At 38.1% G+C, this 16,850-nt stretch overlaps 1 long non-coding RNA gene across 4 annotated transcripts in view; it reads left to right on the top strand.

Moving 5' to 3' along the window:
* Positions 1-16,850, top strand: part of LOC125620592 (uncharacterized) — a 372,396-nt gene that overhangs the window by 348,111 nt on the left and 7,435 nt on the right. For all 4 annotated transcript variants that reach the window (XR_012664581.1, XR_012664579.1, XR_012664578.1 and 1 more), the window contains 2 exons: positions 868-949; positions 3,675-3,992. This is a non-coding gene — a long non-coding RNA (uncharacterized LOC125620592). The remainder of the gene's footprint in view (positions 1-867; positions 950-3,674; positions 3,993-16,850) is intronic.

The raw sequence follows: 16,850 nt of genomic DNA, 5'->3' as shown, positions 1-16,850 counted from the left end.
TAATGGTAAGCAGAACTATTATCAGTATTATAGTAATTATTAATTATGGTTAATGAATTAAATAAAGTTCCTGAACACTGTTCTTCGTTTTCTTATAGACTTAGCCAGTCATCTTATACTTTAAAGGTGAATCTGTCTCTTGCGCTCTCCTTTTTTAAAATGAAAGTATCTGTTTTTTCCCCCTTGGGACATAATGTTGAATATGTGGGGGAGCACAGGAAGGGAGATTTAACAAATATATTCATCTCTGATTCTGAATTTCTCTCAGGCCTTTTAATATATAAGTAGGTTTGAAGATCTAAAGTAACTACATGTATCCTGATTTTTATGGGCTGAATACAAGAAAATATGAATATGGAACTATTCGAGTTGATTCTAATATAACATTTCTATTAAAATGATTTTTAAAACCCTTCCCAAAATTCCAATAATTCTGTTTAAAAAAATATAACACAGCACTGTAGATTAGCTACCCCTGGAATACCTTGGCAAAAGTATTCAAGTAGCAAGAGTTTTCCTAGTCTTATGTCCTATATACATCTGTTAAATTACTCAGAGATCTCATTAAATAAAGCTAATGTACTTGTAAAACAGTAGGGAGAGACAGTATATCATTGTAACTGTTAGAAAGAGCCATTCTGGCAAGGAGGGAGCCAAGAAGGCTAGGTGTATGCTGGTCAGTGTAGATGTTTCTAGGCCATAAATCTTGGCCCTTTCCTGCCTAGTTATTGTGTATTTCTTTAGGTGAGAGATTGATTGTAGCAGTGGAAGATGAATTTGCCCAGACCCTTTCTTCTTTTTTTTTTTTATACTCCTGATGCCTCGCCAAGGTGATAATGCTTTTTTCCCTGCAATCATTTGTTTCAGATTAAAAGCATGAAGAAACATAAGAAGGCTCATCTCTGAAGTCAGGCAAACATGAGGGCATGAAGACATATAACTGTCCCAGGTGTGAGGAGAGTGCATTTTACCCCTGCTGGATTTATAACCGGTTTAACTGGGGGAGAATCATCAAGAGTAAAATCCATGGAGGAACCCTAATGTTTCTTTAGTGTGGCTTTTAAGCACATTTCAATTCTTAAAAATGCTGCTAAGCTATAACATTATTAAATAGGACTGCCAAGCGATTAAAAAAATTGCCATTAATCACATGATAAAAAATAATTGTGATTTATCACACGATTAATTGCACTGTTAATAATAGAATACCATTTATTTAAATATTTTTGGATGTTTTCTACATTTTCGAATATATTTCAATTATAACACAGAATGCAAAGGGTACAGTGCTCACTTTATTTTTTATTACAGATATTTGCACTGTAAAATACAAAAGAAATAGTGCTTTTCAAATCACCTAATTCAAGTCCTGTAATGCAATCTCTTTATCATGAAAGTTGAACGTACAAATGTAGAATTATGTACAAAACAATAAAAACATTCAAAAATAAAAAAAGTAAAACTTCAGAGCCTACAAGTCCACTCAGTCCTATTTCTTGTTCAGCCAATCGCTTAAACAAATTTGTTTACATTTGCAGGAGATAATACTGCCCGCTTCTTGTTCACAATGTCACCTGAAAGTGAGAAAGTGTTCTCATGGCACTGTGGTAGCCAGCGTCGCAAGATATTTACATTCCAGGTGCGCTAAAGATTCACATGTCCCTTCATGCTTCAGCCAACATTCAAAGGATATACTTCCATGCTGATGATGGGTTCTGCTCGATAACAATCCAAATAAGTGTGAACCAATGCATGTTCATTTTCATCATCTGAGCCAGGTGCCACCAGCAGAAGGTTGATTTTCTTTTTTGGTTGTTCAGGTTCTGTAGTTTCCGCATTGGAGTGTTGCTCTTTTAAGACTTCTAAAAGCATGTTTCACACCTCGTCCCTCTCAGATTTTGGAAGGCACTTCAGATCCTAAAACCTTGGGCTGAGTGCTGTAGCTATCTTTAGAAGTCTCACATTGGTACCTTCTTTGCGTTTTGTCAAATCTGCAGCAAAAGTGTTCTTAAAATGATCAACCTGTGCTGAGTCATCATCCGAGACTGCAATAACATGAAATATATGGCAGAATGGGGCAGGTAAAATAGAGCCAGAGACATACAATTTTCCCCCCAAGGAGTTCAGTCACAAATTTAATTAATGCATTATTTTTTTAACGGGTGTCATCAGCATGGAAGCATGTCCTCTGGAATAGTGGCTGAAGCATGAAGGGGCATATGAATGTTTAGCATGTCTGGCACGTAAAGACCTTGCAATGCCGGCTGCAAAAGTCCCATGCGAATGCCTGTTCTCACTTTTTGGTGACATTGTAAATAAGAAGTTGCAGTATTATGTCCCATAAATGTAAACAAACTTGTTTGTCTTAGTGATTGGCTGAACGAGAAGTAAGACTGAGTGCATTTGTGGGCTCTAAAGTTTTGCATTGGTTTGTTTTTGAGTTCAGTCGTGTAACAAAAAAAATCTACATTTGTAAGTTGCACTTTCACAATAAAGAGATTGCATTACAGTACTTGTATGAGATGAATTGAAAAATACTGTTTTTTTCATTTTTACATTGCAAATATTTATAATTAAAAATAATATAAAGTGAGCAGTATACACTTTGTATTCTGTGTTGTAATTGAAATAAATATATTTGAAAATGTAGAAATACATCCAAAAATATTTAATAAATGTCAATTGGTATTCTATTGTTTAACAATCTGATTAAAACTGCAATTATTTATGACTGATTTTTTTAATTGCAATTATTTGTTTTTAGTTCATTGTGATTAATCGACAGCCCTATTATTAAAATATTACTCTGTTGCCTATTTACTATTGTGCAAGTCACAGGAGCAAAAAATACCCCTGGATTATACCGTGTACTGAAAGGGGGAAATGGGGTGGGGAATGGGAGAGGGCAGATACTTTTCATGAATATATATAGATGCTGAATTTATAAGGATCAATATAGTCACAAATGTTGTACAACATGTCAGGATGTCATAAAAAGCAGGCAGTTCTACATAAAATACCAGCTTAATCTTGGAGATTTTAAAGCCTTGTTAAAATGTGGATAAAGTCCATATATGGAATGGCAGCATTCAAAAGGTTGAAGTTGTATATCTGTGGTGCAGAAATTTTAACCATTACATTTGAATGTCAGTCGACTCATTTGATCCCAGTTGGTATTAACATGTAAAAAGTTAAGACCAGGAGACACATCAGTATATTATCTTTCCCAAAAGTATTTGTTGTGTGAAGACTATGTTGCTTAATGAATAAACTTGACCTTTAGCTCACTGGGATCTGTGATCCTGAAATGGATTTGGTGGTGTGAGCTACTTTAGTAGGCAATATATTACATCACAGAACTCCTAAGGCATAATTTTATTAAGCACAGGCCTCGCTGCTTAACTGGGCATAACAAGAGGGATCGAGGTAACAGAGTGGCCCTTCCAGGTTCAGGATGAGGTTATTCACAGGTAATTAGATACCACGGTGATAAGCAGGGTATGAGAACCTGATTAGTCGGTTTTAAAAAACTATGCAATGCATGATTGTGGCTGCCAGCCAGTTAACATTCAAGACCACATATGTTCATGTGCATGTTTATATAATACAGACCTTGAACATGGTTGCACTTCTAAATAGTAGAAATGCTACTTTCTCTGTTGTTTTCTTGCCAGACTTGAGATACTCAGATAATACTTTCTACAATCCTGCCCGACAAAGTTACTTAGTAGTAAAGAAAAAAAAATACAGCAAATAGAAGATCTGGATCTCATATATTTTTTCATCAAGAAACTTTGAAAGTCAAGCAAGTATTTTTTATCTTGACCTTTTTGCAGCACTGCCCCATATTCACAAGTTGTCAGCACATGTTTGTCTGGAGTCATCCGTCACTGCCATCCGTCACTCCTCTGCCATTCCCATCAGTCCCATTATCTGGGATCAAGAGAGAGCTGAGGATATAGCCTGAAGGATCATTAAACCTCAGCTTCCAGGTACGGCACGTAGTCCAGGTGGCCTGTTGTTATTTATAATAAAGAAATAACACAGCAGAACTGCCTGATAGTGGCCCATGAGGCCTCCTGAAAGGACAGGCTGAGGGATGTCATCACTGAAGGACAGCTAAAAGTGGACTTCCTTCCCCCCACACAGTAAACAGAGAGAATTTATTGAACATCTGTTCAGTACATGGCTGGGAAGATTGATTAATTTAATTGCTCACACTTTGCTTAAGTAACATTTGAATACTTAATGTCAGGTTTGAAGGATATTACAATGTTTCCTCATACACCTTCTTTTTAAAGAGACAGAGTTTCTTAGGGCTTTTGGTGTCTCTCAGGGAAGTTGAAATGCATCCTAAAATTTACTTTTTATGGGAGTCTGTAAAAGGAAGCAAGTGGGAAAAGCTGCCTTTTTTTCATAAAAGCAACTGGTTATTTTTCATATTTTGGCCATCATGATATATCATTAATGTAATGAGATTGGATCTTCTTCACTGAGTGGTGGTAATTTTCCCTCTGGTATCAACTGTAGAGACAGTTCAGCATATTATATATTTCTGTACCCTTTAACATAATACCATGATCGTATTGAAGTAGATGATGAGTTAAAGCTGCAATAATTTATTGCAAGTTCTACTCAGGCAGTGTGTTTGGGAGGAAATTTGTGAAATCCTCACAGGAAAAAAATACATTAATGGAGTAACATTAAACAATTGAATGTCTGATATCATTCCATCATCTATGCTTTAATTAGATGATGTTTTCTCAGTTGTGTGTCATCCAAAGGGATATTACCCTTATGACCAACATATAATAAAACCCAAATGAAAATACTAAAGGACACTTAGGGGTTCAGTGGTCACCATGAAAAAGGAAAACTTTAGCAACATAGTTAACACAGCTGTTTCCTATTCTAAGAATAGGGTTCATTTCAGCATTTCACAGTTCCAGTGTCTGTTGACTGCTGATAAATGCAGACAATATAATGGTGATCATTGTATGGTGGAAAATAAATGTGAAGTTGCATGTTCTGCTACACAATAAAACTGTGCTGCCATCTCCACCAATGGAGGTTAACCTAATAAAAATAGACTGACAGATTTGTGGTTCTTGTAGAAAGGCATTTATTTTTGACTCCTAAAAGCTCAAACCTCGGTTCTCTAGTAAAGATGTTCTTTGATCTTGCTGTGCCACTGGTAATTTTAAGTCTGATATACAGATATGGCATCTTTAAATATTTGTCTTACTTTTTGTTTAATTTGCTTTGGAACTGTTAGTGGAGTAAATAGGAAATGATACAAAGTTATATAGTCATGTATTTTTTATTGTCAGAGATACTGTATACGATATTCTCACAGCAATGCTTAAATCTGAGAGAGTAGGGATTTAACAATGCTGCATTACTAATTTACTACTTTCAAACAGAAAAAAGAAAAGCCCAGAAATGAAAGGTCTCCTATAAGGCTGCACAAAACAGAGCAATGGTATCATGTGTGGTACTTAATAATGGTACTGGCATTTTGTTAGCATCTCTACAAGGAAAAATTGTTCTTAGAAAAGGATAATCTACAGTCAAATCTGATGGAAGTCAAAAGAAACATTGGCTGATTTCTTTGAAAGATGCCAGTCTGTCCCTGAATTTGACCGTACACAATACATCCTGCAACATCGAGTCAGATTGTCAAGGCCAGAACCAGGTGCCTATGTTACTTGTATCCTTCTACATCAGTCATACTGTAGGGAGCAGACAATTAATTCTGGAGCAAAATTGAAAGTCAGAGGCAGAGTGTGAAAGAACAGAATGACAATAATAAAGTGCCCCTGCCTCACATTAATCTCCCTCACTTCAGGGCTGTCAGAGGCGGCCTGGCGGTGACTAATGCCAAGCTTTGCATACAGTGGTCACAGACATGAGCAGCATGCTCCCTTTACAGCATCCGCGATTCGCTTTGTTGAGTTTTTGACTCCTGTGGAATCACTGAAAAAACATAGCCACTGGTCATAGATAGCAAGGGCCAAGTTCCTTCATCATATACCTATTGATCGATGTGCAGGTTCCCAGGACTTTGCTTAAAAAAATGGAAACCTGACAAATACAGGGAGCTTAAACTAAGTTTCAGAACAGATGAGTTCAGCAGATAAGGGTTAATAAGTTGAGGAAGTGCATATTATGTGCCAGCCCAAGCACTGAGACAAAATGATCTTGCACCTCTCTAGATGTGCTAATCCATTAACATTGCAAAAGACTTTGATGCACAGTTGGGAATTGTGTTCAATTGATTTTATTGTCATCTTTTTGCACAAATAGTAAATAGGCTAACATTTAAGGTACAGTGTAATTATTCTAGAAAAGCAAGACATCAATGTAAAGTTTATTGTTGCAGACCAGACATTTTGACAGGAATACTGTAATGTCCCAGAAGTGTCACTTGGTTACTGAAAAGGTTAAAAATTGGTGCATAGTGTCGGGGAAGAAAAACAGTAACAACAAACAGCATTCAAGAATCACAAGCACTTCAGTGGGAAAGTGGAAATATGTCATGTAAGAACACACATCTACTGTAGGAGGATCAGTGTACCGAAGAAGAAAGTGAAACATACCTAATGAAAATGCTTCCTTCTCTATCAGTGTTTCAAGGCTATCTCTCATTACTTAGAGTGCAGAAATAACTTTCATCTCCAATTCCTCCTTTTATTGCACGCAAACCCCACACATGCCAATGTGTTGTGCAATTTGATATGGCTGTATCTGAAAATTTTATTTATCTTTTCTGCTAATTGTGGAAGAAAATTCCCACACAAAATTAACATTCTTGCTAGGCTATGTTGCTTCTTCCTTTATATACAAGTATGCTCAGGAGAGAAGTATGCTTTTTGTATCATTTATAGAGTGTTATAGTTGACCAGGAAAAAAGCATGTATGGGCTTGTGTTGTATTTGACCAATAGAGAAGCATTCATTAGAATCTGAATTAGACCAGGAAAGAAGCATGCAATCGTTTGCTTTATTAGACCAAGAAAAGCATATAGATAATATATATATTTGTCATGTACAGCTCTGAGAGTCTTTTTTTTTAAGCCAGGAGAGAAAAGCATGTTTACAGGTTCATGTTGGGCTTGAGTACTACACCATCACACAGGGGTTTTTTTTTTTTCCTGCTTCTTTAAACAAATTTGCTCCCATTAATAGTTCAAAAATCTCACCTGGGATTTAAAATAATACTTCCCATTAGATTTCGCAGTTAGTCAGGGTGCTTGGCTGAAAATGCAGTTGTGTTTTTTTCTTCTAAGCAACAAATATACAGAAAGTGCAACATCCCCAATATAGAGCATCAGCAGTGTTTGAATCTGGGGATTGAAAAACTGGAGCCTTTACTGCTTCAGTGAAAGGAGAAGCTCCAGAAGGCTGTAGCCTTCACATGAGCTAGCCTTTACAGGAGGGGGCAACACACATTTTACAAGCATGTTATAATAGCATGAAATGAAGTAAGTTTTTATAACAGGTAATATGCCGCACATTGCAAAGGATGCAAATATAAATACATTTCACAATATATCTGCCCCAGTAGCTTTAGGATCACAGTTAAGTATGATTCTAAACAGCTAACAGTATCTAGTAGTGGTGGCAGTGTGGAGAGAGGTGGGAGTAAGCCAAGAAAATGTAACTGCTGTCTTGTTTTGTGTATTCCTGTGCAATGCTTCCATCAAATGGTTGGTCTGCGATGAGGATAAGGGACCTACTGCTACTGCCAGTTAAGTGAAAGCAGTGAAGAGGCATCGGGAAGGGGTTGGTGCTAAAAGGTTAGGGTTGTAGTGTTGGCTTTTCAGGCTGTAACTGAGATTGTTGTTTCGTAACTGGATTGTTACAACTGAGCCTCAACCAGTTTTCTGCCAAAGTCAAATGTAACTAGACAGATGTGTCCTCCTGAGCAATTTTCATAGACTGTTACTGAATATCTTGCAAAACTTCATTAAGGGAAACCATGTAAACTCACAATTGATGCTTTGCCCTGGGACTGACTGGAAACCTTTTTCAGTAGAACCACTTTCAACACCAAATTCATTCAGCATTTCTATGGAATATTTTGGCTGATTTTCAGATCAGAGCAGTATATTTAAAGCAAGATTGATACCAGTACATCTGTATTTATGTTTCAAAACAGCATTGTTCAGAAGTTGTGAATAAATCATTGGTGTATAAATCCTGCATCCTCAGTTGACCTAGATGTGGTAGATTTAATTATGTCAATGCTGAGTACTTTTAAAGGTCTTTTTTTCTTTGCAGTTTTATGTTCAGGAATCTTTTTAACTGATGGCACAAATGTGACTCCCCCAACCCTCATCTTCTTTGTGGGTTATGGGTATATAATATATCTGTCTCTCTTCTTATTCAAATGTAAGAAATAGAAAACAAAGAGAGAGGCTGGAGTTTTATTCTACTATGAGAGAAGTGAAACCTTCATGTAACATCTTCAGTGAAAAATAAAAACCAAACAAGCAAAAAGCCAAACATTACTATGGGCAGAATTGAAATAGCAATGTATCTTGCTTTCTGTATGATGATATAATAAATAAGCTCTGCTGGACCCAAAGCATGCTCAGTTTAGGTCTAACAAGAAGAGTGTTCCTATTTTCCCAGTGAGGGTGTATCATCTTCCTGTATCTGCTGCTGTTCTCATGCTTCCAGTGGGCATGCTCTGGATTCCATATCCCATGAAATCTGGGGTGAATTCAGGGTACACAGTGTGGTTTCCTGCACCAAGATGAGAGAACACAATTTCATCCTCCAGAATTAGAAAACTAAGAGGTGGTCCAAGAGGTCAACTGATGCTTAATTTTTTGAAGGAATACTGAAGGGAGCAAGGAGGACCTGTCTTTGAAAGTTGATTGAGATTATCATTCGGTTTTCTAGGCTTATGTAAGAGAAACTTGGAAGAATTAGAACAAGTGGAGAGCTTCAAAAATGATATCACATTCAGCATCTTCATTGCAGAGAAGTTAAGATTTGAAGTGGAATGAATTACAATTTCATCCCTGTTTGCAGTGTAGTTGTAGCTGTTTTGGTCCCAGGATGTTAGAGAGACAAGGTGGGTTAGGTAATATCTATTATTGGAGCAACATTTGTTGGTGAAAGAGAATGAAAGAAACAAGTTTTGAGCTACACAGAGCTCTTCTTCAGTTACACAGAAGTTGGCCCAATGAAAGATATTACCTCACCCACCTTATCTTTCTCATCTCGTCCCTAACAGTTCAGGATTGAGAGAGATTGGTGGGCTGAAATGAGAAGTTTACATTGGCAGTGCCATGCGGTACCTATCCTATGAACAAATAGAAGTCTTAATTCTCCAGTGCTGTCTATCTGCCATCATTCACGTTGTATTCATGTAGGGCAAAATCTTAGTCCAATTGAAATTGACTGGTGTTTTGCCATTTTTTCCTGTGGAATCAGAATTTGACACATAACCTTAAAAAATATGAATGAAAAATACCACAGTAGAAGGATTCCTGTTGATTCTTAAACAAAACATGACAAAATATAGAACAGATCTTGGAAACAAAACTGGGAAAGTGTGTTTTTGGTTTTTCTTTAACAATCTTCAAAAGACATCTACTGTTAATGCTACCCATGGTGAAAAAAGTGGAATCATGCGTAAGTAAATAGCATGAATCAAATACATAAAGCTAAATAAAGGAAAGCTATGGTGACATTAGGGCATTACAACACAGTATAGTATATCCGATTTTCAGCTGGCCTCACACTAATCTTTGATTTTTAACCTCAAAATTGTGGGTGTAGGTGCAGTTGCACATGCAAATCTGAATTACCATTTGCATGCACAAAATTGAGCCACAGTGCATTACATATGATCTTAAAAAATGAAGAAGTCATGTGGTTTCTGATATACTGTCCCTTAAAGAGATACATAAAAATAAAGGGAAGTTCTATAAATGTTAGAAATCAACATTCTTGCAAATAAACATAATTTACAATACTGTGTAATTGTATCATACAGTAAATTCCAGGAACACTTGCAATCACCTGCCTTGAGAACTATTGCTTATGGTGACTATTCTTACACTTTTAACATGTTCAAACTGTCTCTCAATGGCTTTCTCGCATAGACACAATGTTTGAGGTAGTTTGTAGGAAGACAGATACCCACTTCTATAAAGGAGATCTTTGTTCTCTCACAGTACTGTATCTCCTTGTACATTTACTCCAATGACGAGAACACGTTTGTATTGGTGTGACTTTTAGTATCAATGTGATGTTTGTGATGCATACAACAGAGATTATTTAAATAGTTATGCTCTTTTCATGAGACCACCTTCACCACTTCCCCTGTGTTCCTGTGTTTTCTTTTCTTGGTCACAGAAAATTGTAGCCACTGCCAGAACCTATAATCACCTTCTGAACAGAAGGGAAACATCTCTCTGAAGATGGCTGATGTGACACCCCTACCTTGTCCAGAAGCTGAGATAGTAAAAGACTTTCAGATTCAATTTGGAAATTGAAAATCTTTTGTAAACTTGGTTTTCACCAGTATAAATTGATTGTATACTTCTTCAGGATGATTTAGAGGCAGCAGTGACCAATAGAGATTCAAATTAGGTTTCTGCAGCTGGAGAGAGAACCTAAGGGTACAGCAAATACTTTCTCTGAGGAGAACTGAACCGTCTCATTCCTGAAGGTTCAGTAACTGAGACACTGTGTCCTGCCTGTCACCTCAGTCTTTCTGATTGGCTCTATATAAGCACTTGGGATGAGTTTGAAAAGTGCTAAGCGTTCGCCTAACTGTGCTCCTTTTGAAGTCAATGGGAGTTTTACCCCTGACTTAGATGGGAGCAGGGTTAGGAGAGTGCTGAGTGTTTTTGAAAATCCAACCCTTGAAGGTTGCTCTCAGGTTATTCTCACCACAGCCAAGAAGACTTGCTCTTGGATGTAGATCCAATCAGTTATGAAAGATTTTATTATGTTTGTCAATATCTTGATGCAAAACATCTCTACAATAGTTGTTCATGACAGTGATTCCAGATGATCTGTAGCTGCTAATTCATTTATTAAAATGTCTACTTTTAGATATTGAAGAGACCAACCTAATTCCTAAAGTCTAGGTAGCTCCTTAATTGAAACTTTCTCATTCTTTAAGATAACCAGTTCTAGTGCATGTAAATTGCTACTGCAAGGATCTTGTCTTGTGTCCTCACAAAATGGGTTTGATAGGTTTTTATGAACCAGTTCCAGTGTAGTGGCTATGAGATTTCAGCTGGATTTGATTACATATAAGGAAGGGGCAAGTCCTGACATACTAAGCTCCCCATGTAAATAAGGTACAGTAAATTAAAAATGGAGCATTAAGCAAAGGGACATAAAAACATACAGGATGATAATATAGTTTTTCTTTTAAAATCTAGCTCCTTTTGTCTAATAAAGTATTGGAATATTTTGGCGGGAATAATACATTATTTTGTGTACGGTGTGAATTGGAATTTTGATAGACAGAATAAACTGCAATCCAATTCTAAACTATAGATTTTCAAGCAGATTGATGCAACAAATTGTTAGCAAATAGCAGTTTGAAATTTGATGCTAATTAGACATAAGGCAAATATGTGCCATGACAAATTAGCAGCAAACCATACTGAAGAGGATTAGCAAGAGCTGGCACAGAGACTGCTCGATTTTGCATACTTTCTTGTCTTAGTCTAGGAAGTCTGAGCCAGTTTTCCTTCTCTGTAAATAGGAAACCAGAGCAGAGATCACAACCATGCTAGAATGCCTTTAATTGCATATTTGAAATTTTTTAACTTTTTTAATCCCATGAAAGTTTTTCTCCATACCACCAGCTTTATTATTTTGGGGGATGATCAAGAACTTTATGCATTTAATGTTTGAACTAAATACAATATAAGGTAAGTAACTCATGGGATTATTTACTTATGCAAGTCTGTTGAACTTCTAGATATAAGAAATAAAATCCCCATTCTTATTCTAAACACCTTTGCTTAATTTCCTGTCAATCTGAATATTTTTCAGCAGACTTACTTACTAATTTCATTAACAAAGTAATTTTTGTTAGAAAAATCACATTTTCAATTGATGCACACCAGGCTCTTGTAATATTTAGAATCTCAGTCAAACTAATTTGGCTATCTAGAAGTGATAATCAATTTGTGTTTACAATCCAGACTGAAACAGCCAGCCAGCCAGTCTTTAACCCAGTTCTTCAGACATATGCCTGAATACAAACTTAACCATAAACATATATTTAGGTCTGAGAACAAACTACTTTTATATACATAAAGGGGACAATAAAATGGGTGCAATATAATTTCAGAACCAAAGAGAAACATTTAAGGGATCAATTTGTATATATGCATGCAGGTGATGCAAAACAGTACATGCATAATTTGTGCATGTGGATACAGTGACTTCCAATTCATTCACAGTAACTGCTTGAATAAATGATCAGCTAGATTTGTAACTGGATATTTGCACATGCAGTTACCTTGGTTGTGCATGCAGTCACAGTAATAATGTATGCAAATTATAATAATATAATGTATGCATGCAATTTATTGTAGTCCTATCTTAAAGGCAATACATTACTCTATTTGGGAGGCACATGTCCTCGATGTTAGAACAGCCAACTATGAGTCAGGATTCCCATGATCTGTTTTCCAATCTGCCATAGATCTGTTGTCATCTTGGGTAAGATATTTCCTCTTTCTGTGTGTCTGTTTCTCCAGCACTAAAATGTGGATAATACTTTTGCAAAGTGCTTAGCCATTCTGGATGTAAAGTTTATATTTTAAATGGTGTGTGCATGTGGAGTTGGTATTTTTTGTTTTGAGTTAAAAAGAAGTAGCAAGAATCAAGTCCAAATTGCAGTAATTTTGTAGTGTACCTGACCTTTCTTATATATAATTAACATCTCTAAGTATTGAATTAAAGATTTAGTCTCTTGAAATTCCATTGACAATTTTGTTAACATTGAGAATACTAAACAGAAGAAACACTAAAAATGCCTTTTTGTTAAGATTAAACAGTTTACATTATTGTCTTGAATTGGGAGTCCCAGGTGTAAACCACTATCCATACCATACTCTCACTTAACATTTGCTGATGAGTACTTTGCAAGTTTAATTTCTAGATATGTAAGATGACATGTTTATTCTTCACAGAATCAATGGGTAGATTAGTAATTCTTAAATACTATTCTGCTGTCCAAATCTTAATTTCTAGAGCATACAAAATACTTAATTTATTAGCTGGTTTAAGATTATTACTTGCCTAAAAAGATTTTTTTTTTAAATTCTCAACATTCTTATGACCATATATGGACCAAAAATTGTATGAAAAAATTCAGAGGGATTAAGACATTATGTGGTTACATGAACACAAACAGTTCATTGAGCAAATTAAATAAAGTGGAAAAATAATAGTAAATTAGTCACAAAAAAGATATTTAATTTCTTTCTTTAGTCATAAAAAGGATTCCTCAGACCGTTTTAAAAATGAACTATAACAAATTTTGCTACAAAGCTTTCTTTATGTACAAACAACATAATGCCCACCAAGGATTTAAAAAAAAAAAAAAAGGAAGGCAAATTACACTGTAACAAAAGTTCATTACAAACCATCCGTGTGAAATTCTAAAAACATTGTGTTATACATTATCCATGTTGTTCATTCTATGCGTGTATAGGCCATGGTCCTACAAGTGACTCGGAGTGGGCCTAGATTTGGAGTTAAAGAAAGCCTATATGTGCGTGTTATGTTAGAACTATACACCATTATTTTAATGTAACCTTTTTTTCTGCTCTCCTCCTCACTACTGTTTTTTGACTCCACCTATTGTGTCATGTCTGAAATTCAGGCCCTAATCCTGAAGTTGGACCCTCATGCCTAGGGCGCTACCAAATTCACTGTCCATTTTGGTCCATTTCACAGTCATCGGATTTAAAAAATTGTAAATTACATGATTTCAGCTATTTAAATCTGAAGTTTCCCGGTGTTGTAATTGTCGGGGTTCCTGACCCAAAAAGGAGTTGTGGGGGGGTTGCAGGGTTATTGTTGGGGGGATTGTAATACAGCTACCCTTACTTCTGCACTGCTGCTGGCGGCAGCGCTGCCTTCAGAGCTGGGCAGCCGGAGAGCGGCGGCTGCTGGCCGGGAGCCCAGCTGTGAAGGCAGAGCCAGTGCCAGTAACAGCACAGAGGTATGGATGGCCTGGTACGGTATTGCCACCCTTACTTCTGCGCTGCTGCTGGCGAGCACTGCCTTCAGAGCTGGGCACCTGGCCAAAAGCCTCTGCCCTCCGGCTGCCCAGCTCTGAAGGCAGCAGTGCAGAATCATAGAATCTCAGGGTTGGAAGGGACCTCTGGAGCTCATCTAGTCCAACCCCCTGCCCAGAGCAGGACCAATCCCCAACTAAATCATCCCAGCCAGGGCTTTGTCAAGCCTGACCTTAAAAACCTCTAAGGAAGGAGATTCCACCACCTCCCTAGGTAACGCATTCCAGTGTTTCACCACCCTCCTAGTGAAAAAGTTTTTCCTAATATCCAACCTAAACCTCCCCCACTGCAACTTGAGACCATTACTCCTTGTCCTGTCATCTGCGACCACTGAGAATAGTCTAGAGCCATCCTCTTTGGATCCACCTTTCAGGTAGTTAAAAGCAGCTATCAAATCCCCCCTCATTCCTCTCCTCCGTAGACTAAACAATCCCAGTTCCCTCAGCCTCTCCTCATAACTCACGTGTTCCAGACCCCTAATCATTTTTGTTGCCCTTCGCTGGACTCTCTCCAATTTATCCACATCCTTCTTGTAGTGTGGGGCCCAAAACTGGACACAGTACTCCAGATGAGGCTTCACCAATGTTGAATAGAGGGGAATAATCACGTCCCTCGATCTGCTGGCAATGCCCCTACTTATACACCTCAAAATGCCATTGGCCTTCTTGGCAACAAGGGCACACTGCTGACTCATATCCAGCCTCTCTTCCACTGTCACCCCTAGGTCCTTCTCTGCAGAACTGCTGCCCAGACTACTCGGTCCCTAGTCTGTAGCGGTGCATTGGATTATTCCGTCCTAAGTGCAGGACTCTGCACTTGTCCTTGTTGAACCTCATCAGATTTCTTTTGGCCCAATCCTCCAATCTGTCCAGGTCCCTCTGTATCCTATCCCTACCCTCCAGCGTATCTACCACTCCTCCCAGTTTAGTGTCATCTGCAAACTTGCTGATTATGCAATCCACACCATCCTCCAGATCATTAATGAAGAATCATTAATATCTAGCCGGCTGCCAACTCCCCTTGGGGCACTCCGCTAGATACCGGCTGCCAACTAGACTTGGAGCCATTGATCACTACCCGTTGAGCCCGACAATCTAGCCAACTTTCTACCCACCTTGTAGTGCATCCATCCAGCCCATACTTCTTTAACTTGCTGACAAGAATACTGTGGGAGACCGTGTCAAAAGCTTTGCTAAAGTCAAGGAATAACATGTCTACTGCTTTCCCTTCATCCACAGAACCAGTAATCTCATCATAGAAGGCGATTAGATTAGTCAGGCATGACCTTCCCTTGGTGAATCCATGCTGGCTGTTCCTGATCACTTTCCTCTGATCTAAGTGCTTCAGAATTGATTCCTTGAGGACCTGCTCCATGATTTTTCCAGGGACTGAGTCGAGGCTGACTGGCCTTTAGTTCCCAGGATCCTCCTCCTTCCCTTTTTTAAAGATTGGCACTACATTAGCCTTTTTCCAGTCTTCCGAGACTTCCCCCGATCACCATGAGTTTTCAGAGATAATGGCCAATGGCTCTGCAATCACATCCGCCAATTCATTTAGCACTCTCAGATGCAACGTATCCAGCCCCATGGACTTGTGCACGTCCAGCTTTTCTAAATAGTCCCGAACCACTTTTTTCTTCACAGAGGGCTGGCCACCTCCTCCCCACGCTGTGCTGCCCAGTGCAGTAGTCTGGGAGCTGACCTTGTTCGTGAAGACAGAGGCAAAAAAAGCATTGAGTACATTAGCTTTTTCCACATCCTCTGTCACTAGGTTGCCTCCCTCATTCATTAAGGGGCCCACACTTTCCTTGGCTTTCTTCTTGTTGCCAACATACCTGAAGAAACCCTTCTTGTTACTGTTAACATCTCTCGCTAGCTGCAACTCCAGGTGTGATTTAGCCTTCCTGATTTCATTCCTGCAGAAGTAAGGGTGGCAATACCATGACCCTCCTAAAGTAACCTTGCAACCTCCCTTCTACAACCCTCTTTTGGGTCATGACCCAGTTTGAGAAACGCTGGTCTCCCCCGTGAAATCTGGACTTTTGTGTGCTTTTACCCTTTACTATACAGATTTCATGGTCCATGATGCGTTTTTTATGGTTGTGCATTTGGTAGGGCCCTACTTATGCCCTTGCCAAGTTCCACTGAAGTCAGTAGGCCTCCATGCTGGCACAGAGGACTGCCTGGGCAGATCAGATTGCAGGACTTCCTTTCTGGAGCTTTAAGGATGTAAGCTGTCTTCAATAGTGATGGTGTCTTTGTTTTTTGAGAAAGGCCTGGCACGCTTATGGGCACTACAAACTCATAAAAATAATCTTGTTACTCCCCTGTACAAGATGTTGCTTTTATTAATGTGTCATATGCACATCTTTTTACCTTCAGTGTACTGCCACACATTTAATTTTCCTATTCCTCTATGCTCTCAACAACATTTTTAGTTCTCTTTCTGTTTTCTCCACACAAATGCCTTTATTGATACTTATTTGGTAATGGAAAGATGTTGCTGTTGCTACAGGTGTCAGTATGGCTGACCCCAACAAATAGCATCTGTTACC

The sequence above is a fragment of the Caretta caretta genome, chromosome 12 (genome assembly GCF_965140235.1).
Source record: "Caretta caretta isolate rCarCar2 chromosome 12, rCarCar1.hap1, whole genome shotgun sequence".
Taxonomy (NCBI): Eukaryota; Metazoa; Chordata; order Testudines; family Cheloniidae; genus Caretta; species Caretta caretta.
Note: the sequence above shows the minus strand (reverse complement) of the source record. Positions and strands in the feature narration are given on the sequence as shown.